The sequence below is a fragment of the Gymnoscopelus microlampas genome (assembly GCF_963454915.1).
Source record: "Gymnoscopelus microlampas genome assembly, chromosome: 6".
Classification (NCBI taxonomy): Eukaryota; Metazoa; Chordata; class Actinopteri; order Myctophiformes; family Myctophidae; genus Gymnoscopelus; species Gymnoscopelus microlampas.
This window is the reverse complement of record NC_139943.1, coordinates 48,599,281-48,620,660: the sequence shown is the minus strand read 5'-3', so window position 1 is coordinate 48,620,660 and position 21,380 is coordinate 48,599,281. Positions and strand designations below refer to the sequence as shown.

The 21,380-nt window shown below is 40.4% G+C and overlaps 1 protein-coding gene across 9 annotated transcripts in view; it reads left to right on the top strand.

The window, feature by feature from the left end:
* The window catches only part of plekha7a (pleckstrin homology domain containing, family A member 7a), a 189,053-nt gene that overhangs the window by 21,760 nt on the left and 145,913 nt on the right, over positions 1-21,380 (top strand). The window contains exon 2 of one of the 9 annotated variants that reach the window (XM_084058983.1): positions 12,990-13,079. The exons of the other annotated variants lie outside the window; for them this stretch is intronic. The gene's annotated coding sequence lies outside the window, so the exon portion shown is untranslated. The remainder of the gene's footprint in view (positions 1-12,989; positions 13,080-21,380) is intronic. 9 annotated transcript variants of the gene reach the window in all.

The window sequence follows — 21,380 nt, the reverse complement described above, 5'->3', positions numbered from 1 at the left end:
TCGTGAAAATGTGTGCAAATCTTTGAATATATATATTATTTGAAAGCAAACATTTTTAACTCATATCTTTGCTTCTGGGGGGTCCCTGGAACAAAACATTTTGAGATGGGGGTCGGCGGCCAAATACATATAATCTTGGGGGTCCTTGACATGAAAATGTTTGAGCACCACTGATATAGAAACATACGTTTTCAGAAAACTGTTAGGATTTAGGACCATTCTATCACAATTATGATAGCACCTGTGTGAGGATGCTCTGTCACATCAAGGCATTTTTTTCTTACTGTTCCCAGGGAAGTGTTAGCCTACTAAAGTTGTGTGTACAGTATTTTGTATGTCTTATGTGTTTTCATGAATTCAGACTGTAAGATGGAACACCAAATGAGCAACTCTCATCCAAATGTGACATACACGTGATTATACATTCGGAGGGAAAAGGGACCACAGTTACTAAGTAGGTCAGTTGAAGCTTGTTTGTTTTCTCCAGAATAGAAAAAAAGCTGAAATTGTGACTACGTTAATTTTGTATAATTGCAAGGTAATGAAGCCAAGAAAGAATGAGAATATGCATTGTCATGGAGTCTCCCAGCAGGGGTTTTAACATGGTTAAATTGTCACATCTGTTTACCACTCAGACTGAGCTGTCTCAATCCAATGCCTGCTGTACTGTAGCTGTTTGTGGTATGCGTGGGTGCTGACATTTTCTGTGGAAGCTCAGGAATGCACAGAGCCAGTGGTTAACTTCTCCATATTGTCAGATATCCTTCAGAGAGACAAGGAGAGACGTACGTTGCAGGAAATTGGTGCAAACCTGTTGGAGATGAAAGGGAAAAGTGTGAAAGAGAGTTGCAGCAGGAAATACTGTAAGTGAGGAAGATTGGTTAGGAATGGAAATCTATACTCATGCCCATGTAATCACCAATACCAATTCATGGTGCGAATTTCATTGGAATACATTTTTTGGGAAAACAAACTGATAGTCAGTTAGCTGTTGTTGAGGGAATGTGTGGATACCATAGCTAGCCTTTGGAGGTCCGTTTGTGTTACTATTAATGCAGTACTGGGTGTGGAATTGGCAAGCGACATTGATAGCACATTTTTGAATGAAACCAGATGCAATCTTTAGTAGGGAAGGTATCTATTTCATATATTAGCAGCAGCAAATTACAGTAAAATGGCATGCTGAGTGGTTAACAATTGTAAGAGCTAACTATTAAAAAAAAATATATATATACGTTCATACTGAGATTGCAGTGGCAGCTCTTCGTAGACAGATGGACACCACTGACCACACATTTCTGTGTTTGCACGTGTTTGTGTGTGTGAGAGTGTGGAAGGTCGGGGGACTGCAGTGGGATGGATAATTATGTGAAGATCATGCACTTGGTGGGAGGCTGGGCAGTAGTTGAACTGAACCAGTTTGCAGCATTATGCAAAACATTGATTTGATTTGAAACTTGTAGATGTGTAAATTTGCATATATATCATATTCATCCTATTCATGTTTAGTTATAGAGTAGCTTTTGTTAATTGGTTACTTATACTGTTACGTATACAGCTATATATAATGAGGTAGTTCTTTTTTCCTTTTTTTGTTCGATGTTTGTGACTGGGTCAAACATTACAGAACAAGACGTGTGTGCTGTGCCCATCAAGGCATTTCTCTCTGAGAGCAGCGTATGTTTTGAATAATTTTCCGTAGGAGCACCGCGTGCAATATTTACGCTTTGCTAGAAATGTCAGAAGCATAACAGAGTGCTGAGCGCTTATTCTGCGCGGAGTCGTGCACATTTATCTGATCAGAGTTGAACATTTTCCAACTCTGGGTAGAATGCTGCGTTCACTTTGTAACTAGACACTTTGCCCTCAAGCTTTCCCAGATGAGTGTTTTAGAAGAGCTCCCTGTGTTTTAAAGCAGCTCCTCGAGTCCTTGCTCATATTCAAAGCTGACGGTGAGCTTACACACTGCTGTTATTGCACTGTGTAAAACGCTTTAAAGAGAGAATTTTAACAACGGAAAATAATCTGTAAAATTGTCTATGACGCTATAACATATTCTGCCGCCTTGAAAATGTAGAGAAAAGGAATCAGTTATGTAAATAATGGTTATATGATTTGACATTTTCTACTGGCTGCTTTCTGGGTGACACCCTAAAATATGCACTCTGAAAAAATTCCCACGCAATTCTGCACACAAAATAAAGAACATGTGTGTTTAGGCGTCTTTTGGGTTCACGGTGTGAAGTGACAAAAATAGCAATGGAAGAGCTATCACTTTCAGCCAGTTGACTTGGTCCAAGCAGAGTGGCATATGAGGGAAATCACATCTCCAAAGTTGGAGCACACTGCTGCTTTACAAACAAACAACAGCCCCCCCACTGCACCTCTCCTCCCACATTGGCATATGGGGAATCCCCAAAATACCAAATGCATGCAGGAAAAACACAGCTGAGGAAACTGCGCGGTGACGAGTGCTGTTACGCTGTCACCGTTACGGTGCTACCTCAGTAGCCCTATAGGACAATATTTTGGCGCTGTTACTTGCAATACCACAGTCATTTTTTCATATTTGGCCAGGTGTTTGGTGCCCAGGGCTGCAGCCCCTAAAGCCTGTGCATTAAGCCGGGGCTAGCGGCTTTTTGCCCCACACTGTCGACTGTAAGGTGTCACTGCCTCCAACCAAGGCTAATTGTTGTTATGCTTAGATTGAGGGTTGCGGCAAAGCCCGCAGAAGAGCTGACCATGACTGTCTCTCTGTTCTCAAACATGTACTGAATGGAACCAGCATGTGTCACACAGCACCATGCCTTTGAAAATGTGTGCCTCAACCCCTGGGCCCCTCAGCCTAAGTCACAATGCTGCAATATTATGGCGCATCTGCAGAATCTCAAGAAGAATCCTTTGTGGTTAACAGTAGTTTATATATTTTGCTGTCATTTCAAGTCATTAAATGATTTCCTGGTATCAAATCAGACCCTGTATTATCACATCTCAAAGTAAGATTATATTATATTCCCAATTGTAGTAAATCATTTAAATAAAACAGGACTGTCTCTCTACTCAATACACTGTGTCAGCACATAGCTTACCAGACTTTTGTGCATTGGTGACATCTATGAAGACATGTTAAGGTGATGATGACTCCATCCTGTATTGTAACCAAGATCCAGACAGCCTTTCCTGAAGCTTCAGTTGGATATATGCTGGCTTCAGATTCCCCCTCAAACAGTTCATTAGCTTTTAATATGAGTATGATGAGTTAATATGAGTCTGATGCTATAGGGAATTATGTTCTGTAATTTGAAACAAGCTTAAAACATTTACTTAAATCTACAGTACACTATATGTAACTTTCCTGCCCTACCCCAGACTCGAACCCTGGTCCCCCACGCAAATGCTAAAACTTCTAAAAATCAATGCTTAAAGGATAACACAAAAAAAAATCCTTGATGGCTTGTTTCCAATTCATTGTTGTCCATGTATTCAATTCATCATAAAAGATGGCTAGCCTCCTGCAGAGCCACACTGTAAGAAGTAGTCGGCATGTATTTTGTACTGTATAATCTAGAGGAATATAATGGCTGTTTGAATTTGATCAATGTTCCGTAACTGTCGTCATACTTAAAGTAACTTTCCTCAACATGCTGCTGTGTGTGTGTATAGCCCGCTGTATTACAATCATATGCATGAGGCACAGCCACTGGCATTTAGACGAGGGCCACAGATGTCTTTTTAACCCTTTAAGGCCGGGAAGGGAACGCATGTGTGTCATTTTAAGATTTCTTTGGCTATTCAAAAATAGCAGATATACAAGCTCATAGCGCGGCACCGAGTGCCGCGCTATGAGCTTGTAGATCTGCTATTTTTAGAAAAATCCTGAACATTTGTGCAAATCTTTATACATTTTGAACTCAAATCTTTGCTTCTGGGGGTCCCTGGAACAAAATATTTTTAGATGGGAGGGGGTCCGCGGTCAAATACATATTATTTTGTGGGTCCTTGACAAGTTTGAAAACCATTGATAATATAGCAACATAAGTAAAAGAATAAATAAAAAAAATCAAACTTTCGGAAAAAAGTACTTTAGGATTTAGAAGACATTTGTAAAATCCCCAGAAGCAACGATTTGAGTTAAAAACTTTCGCTTTAAAAAAGCATATATATATTCAAACTAAAGATTTGCACACATTTTCACGATTTTTCAAAAAAATAGCAGATCTACAAGCTCGTAGCGCGGCACTCGGTGCCGCGCTATGAGCTTGTAGAGCTGCTATTTTTGAATAGCCAAAGAAATCCAAAGAAAACGCTGCTTGGTCTTTCGGGTTGCCGTGGGAGACATTTAAGGCAGCGAGGCGAGACCCCCTCACTCAGCAGTTCTGCTCTTCTAAATTACCCAGCGATTAAACGTCAGCCAGTGACCTTCACTGTACAACCAAGTGACATTTTACAACAATAGGGAGGTGCTGCTGACGGCAAGATTGTTGTGGGAAGACTTTTCTTAATTCTCCCTCAGAGCCTTAAAAAGAGTTTGTAATTGTTTTAATACCTCCCCAGACCCCGAAGAGTCGTAGTATGAGAGGCCATGTTACAAAGAGCCACAACCAATAAAACACTTTTTGCAGTTACAGAAGAATACAGAAGAATCGTTGTAAGTTTAACGTGTACTGTACTCTAACAGAAATGGTCGGTGTGCACTAGGGCTGTGGCGGTATGGAATTTATATTACTGCGGTGAAAGACCGTGCACGTATGCCGGTGGTTAACCTCGGTTTGGCAGTGAAGCGGATATCATTCTCAACTGTAACCCACCTCTTTTCAGAGCAGCGCTGCTGGATAGACCACTGGATTAACAAATCCGATTCTCGGGGGTCACGATTCAATTTCAAAACAAACGATTCTCGTTTCAAAACTTTTTTTTTCCCGATTCAAAAAGTTTTTTTTTAAATTCAAAACGATTCTCGATTAAACGTTTTTTTTCCGATTCAAAATAGTTTTTTCCCCCAATTCAGCCCAGAACTTGCCACTTCCCAAAATGTCATTATACAAAAATACAAACATTTTTTTTTTTGAAAATCGATTCTGAATCGTCCCACATGAGAATCGCGATTCGAATCGTTTTTTTCCCACACCCCTAATAATCAGTACTGCGTTTCAGTTCTAAATCCCACTTAACTCATTATCATTCAATCAGCTGTGGCTCAAAAATGTTGGTCAGTAATTAGTTACTTTCCACCTTGCTTACACAACATCTTCTGTTGTGTTTAATCACGTTGAGAAAACACTGACCTTAACCCATTAACCAGGCCTGAGGTTCCGATTCTACAAAATGTCTTCTAAATCCTAACAGTTTTCTGAAAAACGTAAGTTGCTATATCAGTGGTTTTCAAACTTCTTCATGTCAAGCACTGCCAAAATTATGTGTATTTGGCCGCGGACCCCCATCTCAAAATCAGTTGTTCCAGGGACCCCCAGAAGCAAAGATTTGAGTTACAAATGTTCGCTTTAAGAATATATATTCAAAGATTTGCAAAAAAAACAAGTATGACCAAAGTCATAATAAAGCTGCATGTGGCAGGCTTTTTTGGGCCCAATCTTTTCATAGACCTGATTACTTGTTTTTTGGATTGCTTGTTTCTCTTGCCAAACCTGGCAACATTTAGCGTCGCAAATTAACGCTCTAATGTTTTTTATATAAGTGGTGGCAACATTTTGTGACACCACACGGGTCTTCCCAACAATAGCTAAGATTGAAGTCAGTGTGAACATGGGCAAATAATAACTTAATAGCCAAACTAGGTCTAATGAAGCACGCTAGCATTTAGGCTAACCCTCCTGGCTGAAGCTGTGTCCCTTTCTCTCTCTCTCTGCTGTGTAACTCCGTGCGTTGCCTTGTTGTGATTTGTGTTCGTCCATGCTGGCCCCTAATATGGTCTGCTTCCGGGTGGTTCAACCTAACTTAACAATGAGGATCGTTCTGATTGGATCCCTTCCCAACTAGTCCCTCAAAAAGAGTAAATCTGATTGGATCTCTTCTCCATTCGTCCCGCCCTAACATTTTCGTCTCGTCTAATTCGTTGACTAACGTGTCCATTACATTTCCATCTCCCCATTGGCTTAAAAGGGGGGCTTAAAAGGGGGGAAGTGTGATGGACAGCCAGGACAGCCAATGACACTTAGGTGTCGACCAGAGACGTGCAGAGAGATTTGGAGAGGCAGGGGCTGGAATTTCAAAAGGGCACATGCACGGACAAATGCACGCGCGCACAGCGCGCGTGCATGTGTCCCCCTGCGCGCGCGAAGCGCGCTCGAAATTTTGCGGATATTCGTCGGATTCGGGTACTTTTTTACCCGTTTTTTGTTACTTTATTTCGGTTTTAGGGTTAGGGGTAGGGTTAGGTTAGGGTTATAGATATATAATAAAAAAAAATATATATATTTTTTTTTAATAATGTTTTTTGGTGGCTTTGGATAAAACATTGGTGGCTATAGCCACCGAAGCCCCCGCCTAACGACGCCACTTATTCTTCTGTATATGAGTACTTTTACTTAAGTAAAGAAATTGAGTACTTTTCCCACCACTGCTGCTGTGCTGACACAGAGAGAGAGAGAGCGAGAGGTAGAGAGAGATATATATGGGCTCCTGCTTGACAAGTAATTTCAAATTAACAGCTATATATATATATTTTTTGTCCATACATACCTAATCTGTCTCAAACAATTGGTCCGTGTTCTGCGTGCATTCACTGCGTTCAGTTGTGCACTCATTTAGGTTTCGATTGTGTATAATAGACTTCGTTTGCCGGGCGGTATCGCGCACCCAAAAAATAGCCGATCTACAAGCTCACAATGCCTGGCGTTGCGACGCGTTGTGAGCTTGTAAATCAACCATAATTCTGCGCGAGCACTGCATGGCACGGGGTTCAATTAAGTAAGCTTTACTGCAGGTGCGAGGCCAACGGGCGCAGGGGTTTCTACAGTTTACAGTCAGAGGAGACAAGGGCACTTTTTACCGACAGACAAAAGGGCAGGGGCTCAAGCCCCCTTTGATGTCTATGTGTGCACGTGCATGGTGTCGACACTTTTCACTCGGGTGTCGGACTAAGACTAGTGCTGTTTATAGAGCCGCGCTGCTAGCGCAGGCTAAAAAAGATCTACAATCTCGCAGCGCGGTACTCGGTGCCACGCTATAAGCTTTTATATCTGCTATTTTTGAATAGCCCAAAGTATAAAATAATGGTTATAGCTAAAATCTAAAATGACACAGATGCGTTCTCGGATTGAGTGGGTTAAATCATTTGTGTAACTGGTGGTGGTCACCAGTGACGAGCCGCTCTTCATCTTTCTTCCTCTTCCTGCACTGCATGTACCAATTAGATCATCCACTACCATCTTTTCTCCTCTCTTGCCCTGCTTTCCTTCTAAACTGTCTCTCTCGGTAAAGAAAAAAATACAAATTAGATTTGACTAGCCACTGCTATGCCCTTTTTATAGTAAAAACGACTTGGTTAACTTTATCCACCTTGCTTATCATTACATTGCCGTAGAATTTGAATTGTCAGATCCTGACTTTAAATGCATGCTTATATATAGAATATTTTGTTATCGCTGGAGACTATTTTGTCCACAATTCCATGCTGTGTTGATGTGGTACCAATAGGAGAAATAACAGGCAAAAGTTGAAAAAATGACAATTCTTGGCACTGGGTGTAAAAAATGGGGTTACAAAATTGTGGGATAACATTTTTTTTGGGGAAAAAAAGACAATTCTTTAATTAATTAATGCTGATGTTTAACAACAATGAATGTAACTCTTGAGAGCTTAAAATGAAACCAAATGGACCCATTTGGTTTAATTTTACGCTCTCAAGAGTTAAAGATCTATAAGGGTCCATTTGGTTACCAACTCTCCATCATTTAGCTGGGGACCACCTGGAACCCCCTTAAGGACCACTGGTGGTCCCCGGAGCACTGGTTGAGAACCTCATCGTTCCTCAGACCATTCACCACCATCAAAGCCTTTCAACGTAGAGTGGAAGGTAATTTTGCTGGGAGATGATGGCAATGGTGTTGATGACGATGGTGAAGGATGCTTCCGTCCTTAGCCACACAAAGGAGCAGCATGGAACTGGCTATTACCGACTGTGTGTGAGTTCAAGAGAATCTAATTTAGGAGCTAGAATAGAGTCAAAGATTACTTTACTAATTACTTTCCAAGGCAATTCAGAACAGAAATCTGCATCGGATCCATTATTTATTAAAAGTTTGAATCATAAAAGCCAACACGAATCCATCTAAAATCTCAAAAAGTTGAATTGGTAATTATTTCTTGCCATCTTCATGTGATTTGTTATCTTGAAAAAACATCATTATGTGATGAAAGGATAACTCCGTCATACTGCATATTACGTAGTAATATCCTTTTTATGGTGTGCGAACGCGGTAATAAATCATTGAAGTTGTTGGTATTTCTATTCCGTAGCTTGACAGTAATTATAAAATAGGCTTATAGTTATGTAATTGCCTTTTATCTCTGTCTCCCAATCGTTCTCTGTCTCTCTCTCCGATGTGTGTGGCAGGCAGTGATGATTGAATGACCACAGCAATACCTGCAACTACAGTACTGCTACCTTGTGTTATTGATCTCGACCGATTAAAAATAGTCTGGGGTGGCGACACGGCCGCAAAACCTCGCTCAAATAGAGACACTGTGAGCACATATTTGAGGGGTGGGTGGACGACGTTGCTGTACAAAAGCGCTGTCGCTCTCACAGTACTGTACGGCAGGACAGTCTAGTTCAGCGGTGGGCAACTTTGATGATGGAGAGGGCCACTATATTTCCACATTCACTCCAGAGGGCCACATTGCATAATACTGTCTCTCCGTATTTTATTTTTTTTCGTCATTCTGTCACACAAAAGTAGCAAAAATAGCCGTTCTACAAGCTCAAAACGCGTCGCAGTGTGGCGCGTTTTGAGCTTGTAGATCTGCTATTTTTTTTGTGCTATTTTTGAATTGAATTTTTGAAAAGTAAGGTTTTTTGTATTTAATTTAAAATGCATTTAGTTATACTTATGTTAACTTTATGAACTTAAATACAAGGGTTAGACATTACATTGTTACATTGGGTTACATTGGACATACAAAAGACAATAGAATTGTAATACTAGTCATTAAGCTACTAATACAGACTGAAGTAATTAAAGCGGGTCATGATTGCATGTTTGGAATTGTAACAGCTGAAATCAATTATATATCAGTATTCCAATAATAACCTGCAGGCCGCATTAAGTGAAGGTGGGGGCTGCATGTGGCACCCGGGCCGCCAGTTGCCCATGCATGTTGAAACATGTCTTTTAGTGACTTATTTCATCGCTTGCTCGCTCGCTCACTCTCGGCGCTGGAGGTTCGGATGTGGTGTAAGCCCACGGGTATAAAGTTAACTTGGAGAAACAAGATTCAGTGTTTCAAGTGATTGTGATCGGTACTAGTGACAGAATTGTCTGGGTTTCTGTTAAAGAGTCAAAGGGTTGGACATTATCTGCTGATAGGGACATTTTGCCCATAATGGATCTAAAATGTATTTTGTCCTTAGGCTTCAAATATCATTGTTTCTCCAAGACATTCTAAGATTACATTTTCATGCCAGTCCCACATTTATCATTAGCCTATTTATTGACTTGGAAAGCAGTGACTTATTCATAAATCAATGGAATGAACCAAAATAATATGTCAAATAAAAAACACAAAGACACAAAGCTCGGCCAATGACTGAAGCCGATGCCTACACGCCCCCAAACACAGATTCAGTGCGTCCTCCACAGACCAGTGATACAGATATATATACATGTTTTTTTGGTTGTTAGAAACTGTTGGTCTGCCCAAATTCCAGTGGCCACTCCTAGGACACTCACATCCGTACCCAAGTTATGACACACACACACACACACACACACACACGCACACGCACACGCACACGCGCACACACACACACACACACACACACACACACACACACACACACACACAGATTCCCTGAATTTATATATAGATATTTCCAATCATTGACAGCCCTGATTGTAGTGCATGGTGCAGCTATCTCATGACAGATGTCTCCTTTTCGTCTTGTAATGTCTGACTGTAATGGCCATTGCCTGTCCAGACAGACAGACAGACAGACAGACAGACAGACAGACAGACTCTTGAATATTTTAATATTCTGTTGGTTGACTTGTAATACACCCAATAGATCTGTTTTTTTCTACTGTCCATGTAGTGCAAATTTATCATTTGCACTACCATATCATTATCTGGAGGTGACTGTATAATGGATTAAATGTCCTCTGATGATATCAAATTCAGACTTTTTGTTGTACTGGGCAGCTCCTAGTGGCCACCATTAGAAGACTGTGGTTGTACTGGCCTGGGCGGCCCCCAAGCGACCAACCAGAGCACACTGAAGCAGTGTTGATTTTGACAGCAAATTTACATTTAGTTATATTTTAGTCATCTGAAATGTTTTAGTTTTTGTCTAGTTTTAGTCGACTAAATATCATAAGATTATAGTTGACTAAATGTACAGTTGATTTAGTCGACTAAAATGTATTTTGGCGGTGCCTTGATGGTGTTGTAATGGATGATTTTATACTTGCATGCTGAAAATAGCAGATCTACAAGCTCACAACAATGCGTCGCACTGTGCATTGTGAGCTTGTAGATCTGCTATTTTCAGAGCGCAACACCTGAGCGCAACCAGACATAAAATGACTTGTCTTTTAGTTACCTTCTCCACTAGTCCCTCCATAACATTTGAGTCTAGTTTTCATTTGTTGACAAAATTGTCAATATATTTAGTCTTAGTTTTAGACATCGTAGCTTAGTACTTTTACTCCACTACAATTATTTGAAAAGTTTAGTTACTAGTTACTTTGTAGATTTTGATTATTATTGCAAAACACACATTAACCACTTCAGTCCTATTTACATTTTGGCCATTTGAAAATAATTTTATACATTTTATACATTCGAAAACTTGTGAAATGGGACATTCTGCACACTGAGTACTTTCTACTTTTAGTACATTTTGATACCAATACTTTTGTTCTTTTACTCAAGTACATTTTGAATTCCGTACTTTTACTTGTAACGAAGTATTTCTACATTGCACTATTGATACTTTTACTTAGGTAAAAAAATTTAGTACTTTTCCCACCACTGCTCAACAAAAGTGCATTACTATTACTTTCAGATCTGTTCTCTGGGAGGATAACCAACACAGTATACTGCAACATAAAACAAAACAAAAGAAAATCTCATACAGTGTTTGTATCATTGGAACAAGTGACGTCCAGTTGTTGTGGCACGTGATGATCGATAGATGAAGATGAAAACAAATCTCTGTTATTTGATTAATTATCGGCTTAATAATCTATCATTATTATATCTGCTTATTATTTCCAGTTCGCTGGAGAGATGAAACATTCGTTGTGATTGATGAAGCCAGTGCTTGCCTGTTATGCATAGTCAGGATGTTCTGGTTTCTCTTGTGTGTGTGTGTGTGTGTGTGTGTGTGTGTGTGTGTGTGTGTGTGTGTGTGTGTGTGTTTAATTCAGTATATTGAACATTGTTTAGAGTTGGAACAAAGCCAGTTTAATCAGTCACACTGCGTGACAGTTTGACCTGAGACAGAGTTTGTGTTAAACAAGTCTCCTTCTTTAAAAAGAAGTTAAGTTTGCATGTTCTCCCCGTGTCCCCTAGGGTACAGTAGGTACCCTCACAAAAACGTGCGGTAAATAACTGTGTTGTTCACACATGGAAAGGATAGCACAGAGATGCTTCTTTCCTCAAAGAATATATGATTTGCATGACGATGTCTGCTTCACAACATTGTTAGGAAGATGTGATCTCTTTGATCACATCCGTCCATTTGTGATTTCGTTGGAGCAGACGTAGTATGTTTGTTTGTGTTATTTCCAGTGTTTCTTGTGGTATGGCAACAGTGTTGGTAACGTTTCTATGAAATACTATTATATATAAGTACATTTTACTCTCCACACACGTGGCCTTTAGTCAGTGGTGTGAAGTACATGCACTCAAGTAGTGTACTTAAGCACAATTTTGAGGTATTTTTTACTTTACCGGAGTATTTCCAGTTTTCAGTACTTTTACTTCTACTCCACTACATCTCAGAGGCAAATATTATACTTTTTCTCCACTACAATTTTTTGAAAACTTTAGGTACTAGTTACTTAGATTTAGATGATTATATTATAAAACATACATTAACCACTTCAGCCCTATCTTATACATAGGCTATTTGAAAACAGCCGATCTACAAGCTCTGAGCTTGTAGATCTGCTATTTTCAATTATTTTTTGTACTTTTGGTACTTTTAAGTATATTTTGATGCCAATACTTTTGTACTTTTACTCAAATAACATTTTGAACACAGGGTACTTTTATATTGTGGTATTGCTACTTTTACTTAAGTAAAAATATCAGAGTACTTCTTCCACCTCTGCATTTAGTGCAAGGAGACTGCGCTTAACATATTATAGCAGCAGACAGCGCGCCACATATCCATCCAGAACGCATGACAGACCATGCTGCATACTGTATCAGATCTCCAGAGTGCTGTCAAGTATTGTTTCGCTCCACACGTTTACATACAGCATACAAGTACTTGGCTCTCCCTCCATCAGCAGTCAGGCTGGTGTGGGGGTTAGAATCCACATGATGTAAACATCACTGAGATGTTGAGATGTGACACTTTTTCTATTTCCATCCCTATTTCTGTATCATTTTCTTTGGATTGCATCATGTAACCAGACACGCCTCGGGCTAATTGACAACCCCTGACAGCTCTTGTTTTCCCTGTTAATCTGCAGGAATGATTCAGAAACAGCAGGCTGTGGCAGTATTGATCCCTGATTTTCTTTTTTCTTTTCTTTTTTGTGGAAGATTTATTTTTGGCATTGTATGCTTTATTTCAGATAGAGACAATGATCAGGGAAGACAGGAAGGGCAAGGAGGGAGAGAGGGGATGAGCCTAGGGTCGGATTCAATCCCGGTTCCCAGCTGTGGTAAGGACTTAAAGCCTTATTTATGTGGCATGTGGCTCTCGGTGGAGCCTACAGATCCCAAGATCTTTTTGCATGGACATAAGAGCACATCTCCCTGTGTGAATGTGGGTCCAGATCACAGTTAGAATTCATCTTCAGGAAGCACGCCTCGAGGCAGGGATCTGATGAAAGGACCGTCGGTGGAGGGTTAGAGTGTGTGTGTGTGTGTGTGTGTGTGTGTGTGTGTGTGTGTGTGTGTGTGTGTGTGTGTGTGTGTGTGTGTGTGTGTGTGTGTGTGTGTGTGTGTGTGTGTGTGTGTGTGTGTGTGTGTGTGAGATCGTTGAGACGGGATGTGTGTGTACAGTATGTGTGTGGCAAGACAATTCTCCTGATTTTGTCATCATGAGCCAATTCCCAATTGTAGTCCCTGTCACTGCTGACCCCTACTGTATGGTCAAGGTAGGTGTAGAGTAGACAACCATGTGTGTCCTACGATACTCATAGAGTCACCACTTATTTTCACCTGGAGGGCTTAAGAAGAGCATTGCATTTTTTAATTGGGCAACATTTTCAGCTGAGCTACACACAAACTATGTCATATGCAAGCACGCACACGCACACGCACGTACACATACATACACACACACACACACACACACACACACACACACACACACACACACACACACACACACACACACACACACACACACACACACACACACACACACACAATTGTTCCATGAAAACACACGTACACATGAGCACACATGAGTTAATCTGCTTTCAAATATATTTTTCTCAGTATTTCTTATTCATGTCACTGGCATGGTAGTCTCGCATATAGCCAGACTCTCAAGGTCTGGGCTATGCGAGACTACTGGCACGGTAACTGTGCCATCTTGTGTGTTGAGCCAGAACTCCAGGCTCAGTTTAATACAGCTGTCTGGCTCATCAGACTAACACAGCCGTCCGCTTCTGCTTCTGAGACGAGAGCGAGTCAGCGGAGAGAAAAATGGCTAGACAGAGACGGATTGGAAGATAGTTAGATGTAGTGCAGAGAGAGGGATAGATTGACAGATACACAGAGAGAATGAGACAGAATTTATTTCATACAGACCCTGGGGGGGGATTACGGCTGAGGGCCTGGGGGTGTATATTGTGTATTCATTGAATGAGTAGCACATGGTGATGAATAGTCAAAGCTTTAAAGAGAAATGAAATAAAGATCCAAGTTACGAAATGCCTTTTTAAACAGGAAACAAGTGTGATTTGTTTGCCTACAGGTGGTGCTAGAGGAAAGGCCAATAGGGTCACCAAAATCAGGGCTCACCATGCAATCTGCCTAATAATAATAGATGATGAGATAAATCAGGGGTCGCCATGCAATCTGCCAAGATAGATTATGAGATGTGTCTGTGCAAAGTATAGGATGGTGCTGGAGGGAAAGGTAATGGAGTCATTCAAATGGCCAGGGCTCATCCTCTGGGAGCATTAGATTTTGGACGTTCGATTTTGAGATAAGTTGAAGTGGAAATGTTTGCCTAAGAGCAGTGGTGTAAAGTAACTAAGTATATTTACTCAAGTACTGTACTTAAGTAGGTTTTGAGGTACTTATTTATATATTGTTCTTTTACTCCACTACAATTATTTGACAACTTTAGTTACTTTGCAGATTGTTATATTATGAAACACACATTAACCACTTCAGTCCTATTTTATGCATAGGCTATTTGAAAATAGCCGATCTACAAGCTTGTGAGCTTGTAGATCTGCTATTTTCAAACATTTTAGTGCTTTTACTTTTGGTACTCTAAGTACATTTTGATGCCAATACTTTTGTACTTTTACTCAAGTAGCATTTTGAACATGGGCCTTTTACTTGTAACAGAGTATTTCTACACTGTGGTACTGTGTTGCTATTTTTACTTAAGTAAAATATCCGAGTACTTTTTCCGCCACTGCTGGCCAGTAGTTTTTTTTTCTCTCCGATATATCTTCACAGTAAACTCCTATCTGATTCTGAGCATTTAACCCATTAAGACCTGGAACTGTGTCATTTTTAGATTTGAGCTAAAAAGCATTATTTTACACTTTGGGCTATTCAAAAATAGCAGATATACAAGCTCATAGCGCGGCACCGAGTGCCGCGCTATGAGCTTGTAGATCTGCTATTTTTGAAAAATCGTGAAAATGTGTGCAAATCTTTGAATATGTATTTTTTTTAAAGCGAACATTTTTAACTCAAATCTTTGTTTCTGGGGGGTCCCTGGAACAAAATATTTTGATGGGGGTCCGCGGCCAAATACATATCATTTTGGGGGTCCTTGACATGAAAAAGATTGAGCACCACTGATATAGAAACATACGTTTTTCAGAATACTGTTGAGATTTAGGAGACATGTAGAATCGGCTTCAGGTCTCAATGGGTTAAAATGGATATAAATTGTTCCATTTCTCTGAGAGTTGAATGAACACAGAGGACTTTACTGTGTTGTTCGGAACCAAAGTGTCCGACGGACCCACCGACCGACTGACCCAAAAAACACAACCCACACAGCTATCTTTAGAGCTTCAGCCACTATCCAGGCTAAAAACGGAGAGACAGAAAGAGGGACCAACTCACCAAAAAAGAAAGAGAGATGCTCTATGAAAATAGGAGGCATACAGCAGGGGTGGAAAAAGTACTCAAATGTTTTACTTAAAAGTAATACTAGGTAACTTTTTCAATAAAACTAAAGTTAAATTGTATATCTTTTGTGAGTGGCAAATGTTTCACAACACCCACTCCATGAATTTCACCCCCGAAAGCCTTTTATTCATATATTTTCTATTGAACGGTGTTGGGGGAGACTCTCCCGCGAAAATGACGTCATCTGGCCGGAAAACGGAAGCGGAAATGCACCGGTTTCCTGTTTGGCCAGGAACTACTGCACCGGTTTCCTGTTTGGCCAGGAACTATCGCGCTAATAACAAAAGGGAAACATAGCTCACGGTAACTAAAGCTCCACTGGCTAAGAGAAACGATCCACAGATCGTATAAAACAATTAAAAGAACACTTTTTTAAACGCTTCCGTCTTCCGGTGAAAACAAATGGAATTCTGGGTAACAGAGGAATAAACGAAAATAGCAGATCGACTACAAGCTCACAACGCGTCGCGATGCGTTGTGAGCTTGTAGATCGGCTATTTTCTAAAAGCCTAGGTATTAAATAGGGCTAAAGTGGTTAATGTATTTTTTATAATGTAATAATTTATATCTGCAAAGTAACTATGGTAGTGACTAAAGTTTTCAAATAATTGTAGTGGAGTAAAAGGACAATATTTGCCTCTGAGTAGTGGAGTAGAAGTAAAAGTACTGAAAATTGGAAATACTCCACTAAAGTAAAAAATACCACAAAACTGTACTTAAGTACAGTATTTGAGTAAATGTGCTTAGTTACTTTACACCACTGGGTATACAGTAGGTGAAGTTAAAACGGTTGTTTATCAGAGTAGAGCAGAAAGACAGACCGACAGACAGCCGGGCGCTTTTATGGATGTTTGTCTGAAATACGGAGCTGGTGGTAATCTTGACATTGGGGATGGGGGGAAGAAGGCAGAGGGTTGGGGGTGTGGGGGGGGGGGAGTGTGTGAATTCGGGGGAGGGCAGGCTGTGCGCGTACGATAAGCCGAACCACGGGTGTGATCATGCTGCTGCATCTTATCCTCTCTCTGACGTGATTCAATAGTCTCCATTTGTCTGCAGAATGTGTGTGTGTGTGTGTGTGTGTGTGTGTGTGTGTGTGTGTGTGCTGCCTGTGCATAAAGCACATGGCAAAAGGAGTAATTATGTGACTGCACACAAAATGTGTTTTTATGCGTGCGTGAGAGACATGACTCATACGTTACATCTTTGCTTAGTACCCTATGTGCTTTTATGGAAGTACAGTATCAGTGATCGTGTGTATCGTGCTTCATTATTTGTATGTGTGCTTTTTGCACGTTTCTGCACAGATGGGTGGTCGAGCTCATAAGACAGTTGTGTTTGTGGTGCGTGCGTGCCTCCATGTGTGCACTGCGTGCCGTGTGTTTCAATGAGCATACAAACAATCGGACGTGTATTTGCACAAAGTGTTTGTACAAACATTATACAGTACAGTATATGTCTGTGATGTGTGTGTGTGTGTGTGTGTGTGTGTGAGAGAAAGAGAGAGATGGAAGATTACGCTGTGTACCTGAGCTCCTTGTTCTGCCCACACTGACTCACTAGAGGTGAGGCAGACTGTTCACTCGCACCTACACAGAAAAACCATGAGTGTTCATTTATCTCAGAGAGTGTAAAAATGAACACATACACTCAGTAAGAGCTCAGTTAATGCAGGATTTTACAGTGTTGGAGGGAGAGAAAAAGGGCATCTTGCTTAATAGGCTTGTTTGATATGGATTTTTCCATAGTCACGATATTGCTTTAACCAATTAAAAATATTAAACAGGTAAACATATGGGAATGATGTTAACTATTTGCTAATTATGTTGTGTTTGGTGAAAATAGCAGATCTACAAGCAGAGAGAGAGAGAGAGAGAGAGAGAGAGAGAGAGAGAGAGAGAGAGAGAGAGAGAGAGAGAGAGAGAGAGAGAGAGAGAGAGAGAGAGAGAGAGAGAGAGAGAGAGAGAGAGAGAGAGAGAGAGAGAGAGAGAGAGAGAGAGAGAGAGAGAGAGAGAGAGAGAGAGAGAGGTGGAGGAGTGAGTGAGCATGCTTATTAGATTTGTCTGGAGTTGAGATTTGACAAAACAAAACAGCAGGAGAGAATAGTTCAACCTTCCTTCCCCTTCACCTCCTCCTGTCTCCTTTTCATTTCCTCCTCCTGTCTTCCTTCCTGTCCTCTCTCTCAGCCTCATCTCCCCCGTCACCGCTTTTTCATTCTTTCCTCCGTTGCTCCCTCGCTTCCTGCTTCCTCCTCTTCTCATCTCCCTTCTATTCTCTACTAATATACCTCTCTCTCTTTTTCACACCCCATATCCCCCTCTCTCTATCTTTATTCTGTCTCTTTGCGGTACAGAGTGATGATGACCGGGACATTAAGCCATTAAGACCGGGAACGCAGCTGTGTCATTTTAAGACTTCTTTGGCTATTCCAAAATAGCAAATATACAAGCTCATAGCTACGAGCGTGTAGATCTGCTATTGTTGAATAAAATGGTGAAAGTGTGTGTTAATCTTTTGAATGTCATTTTTTAAAGTGAACATTTTGAACTCAAATCTTTGCTTCTGGGGATTCTACAAATGTATGTTTGTATATCAGTGGTTCTCAAACTTTTTCATGTCAAGGACTCCCAAAATTATATGTATTTGGCCGCGGACCCCCATCTCAAAATGTTTTGTAGTAGGGACCCCCAGAAGCAAAGATTTGAGTCAAAAATGTTCCCTATAAAAACTATATTCAAATATTTGCAATAAAAAAAAAAAAAAAAAGCAGATCTACAAGCTCATAGCACGGCACTCTGTACCGTGCTATGAGCTTGTATATCTGCTATTTTTGAATAGCCAAAGAAATCTAAAATAACAGAGATGCGTCCCCGGATTGAATGGGTTTATTCATGAAAACCTTTGGCAGAAATGTATAGTATAAATTTTAGCCTAGAACATTATAGCTCATTTGTGTGTCTGTCCGTATTTCACCGTAAGACACTCTTGGATAAAACATTTTTATGGACAAGAAAAAACTAAAAGGATAATAAAAAGCAGTTTGTGACTTTAGTTGTGCTTTCATTCATATCCAAATTCACTCTAGAAAGTTGCTCAACCTTGGTCCTTATGGATCCCCTTTCCTTATCTATCTTACTAGGTCCTCGGGGACCCCTGTACTTCTCTGTGTCTATCCTACAAGGTCTACGGGAACCCCTGGTACTTCTCCTTTTCTTTTATACTCTTTCCTCTGGGACATACGTCTCTGTTTTTATACTCCCAGCAGGTCCTCAGGGACCCCTGCCACTTCTTTTCTAAAATACTAGGTAGTGAGTTCACCTGACGTCCTCGTTATTGTAGTCTGATCCAAAGCGCACCGTAGAATCTGCAGTGTTATTATTATGTTATTTTTGTACTGAGTACATGTTATCCTACATACAAACTCATGCAAAGTAGTTTTCAGTTGTCATCAAACTGAATACACAGGGGGCATCTGTACACATCAGAGCTAGTGGTTCATATGGTCCAGTTTGTTCCTTGCATCAGTAGTAATTCACCTCTGTGAGATTCAATTAGGGGTTGATTGTGCCCCTAGTGGACTGTGAGCAGAACTGACTCATGTGATTTGTCGACGGGAAATGTGTTTAGTGGCGCTTATGAATGTCATGACCTACTGTAACATCTCTCGTAGGACGACCCCTGTCTCCCTCCAGCAGCAATACTGTCCCTTTTAGTAAGGACAAAACGGACACGGTAGTTATATTGTGTACCGTTCTGTCTGGCTTTACGTTCTTCTGTCATGTGTGACTGCAACACTGTTGTCCCTTTGTTGTAACGGAGAAAAAGGACGTCTTGCTTTGTAGGCTTGTTTGATATGGATTTTTTTTCCATAGTCACGATATTTCAGTATTACAAATATCGACTTTATTGTCTTTATTGTGAAATTATAGTCAAAATGTAAATGCAAAAATGTATAGAGATTTGTAAAAAAGAAAGCGGCACAATTGAGTTGCTTTAAAGACGCACTGAAGTGACATTTTCGGTAATTTTATTTTGAAGGTTCAGCCTGAAACGTCGGCTCAAGGACTCTAAACCAATCAGAAGGTCCCATCCCTTCAGGCTATGGGACGTTGGATCTCAATCACTTCAGCCGTGTGCAACACGGCTAGTGTTTGTTTACAAGTGAGAGAGAGACGGCCAGTGAAGCACGTTTGCTACTACCTGGCTTATTTCTAACCTATAATGTTTTCAGATACATATTCTAGTGTGCAGATGAAGTTTAAAATGAGTAATACACTCATCTTCAATGAGATTCAAAACGGAGTATCTCTGTAATTAAAATCAGCTGTGTTTGAAGAACGTGCAGCTATGGGAATCAAACAGGTGCATGTAATCAAGATTCATTTATTTTCATGAAGGCTGTGTTATGTCATCACGCAGCACGTTTTCGTTTACAGGAAGTAATTAAGATTGGCTTTTTTGGGACTTTAGATGTAAAAATACACAAAAATGGGTTTTTTTCATTTTTTTTTGCATCTATTGTTAGGTATGCCCATATGATGACCACGGATATGCTCTAAAAGTGTGAAAAACATATTTTTCATTTCATTACACCTTTAAGCAATTAATCCCTAGCATCTCTAATGTGGGCATAGATTCTGCAAAAATAGGTAAACATATGGAAAATTATATTAACTACAGTATGTTAATTATGTTAAGTTTGGTGAAAATAGCAGAGCTACAAGCTAACAAACCACCACATTACGGCGCTATTTTATTGGCTATTTATTTGACGCACCATGAAGTGTATATATAGGGTTTGAGTGGCTAACCATCATTCCATCTTTGATGGAAGGTTAAGATAAATGACCGGGCGAGTAGAATCTGTCTGAAAATCGGACTGAAAAGTCTGCTGGATGTTGGATTATTATCTGCAGTCTGTCATTGTAAACCTGAATTTCAGCAACTTGAAAAACTGTCTGTGGTTATGCCAACAGACTCTTGAGTCACATCATAAGATGGGTCACTAATGTCGATGTAACCTGGAAGCTGTGCCTTGCTGCTCACGTCAACAGCACAAGCAGACATTCACAGCCGACATGAGCCACCCGACATGAGCCACCCGTTCTCATGTTTCATCCATTGTTTGCGGTTTGGAATGTTGTTGGTATTAAAGCTCATTCTACTGTTGCGCTGACTGCAAGTTGTTCCGAATGATAAATAATGGCATTGTCAAATGATATACTGTAGTTAGTTAGACATCTCAGCTGATTTTATGGTCACCTCAGCCAAATGTATTGCATCTAGGGTGACTAGATGAGAATGGGTGAAATTGGGGATGGGAGTCTGGTCTTGTGAGCACAGTGGGTGTGGCCTCATTTCACGACATTCATCCTACAATAGGGATGGCTGACATATATGGAATATTGCATGTATTCTATATACAGATACAGCTATAGAACCCTCGCTTTTAATTTTGTGGAGCGAAATGTTATTCCTTGGGGTGAGAATGGGTCGAGTCAGCTCTGTGACATTATAATTCGTCGCGCTCTGTGTATACTCACTCAATAATTAATTGCTGTGACTCGGGGTCAGCTCAAGTACCAAATGCCTTTTGAAAGTTCTGGCAGAAATGTTTTATTTACTATTGATTG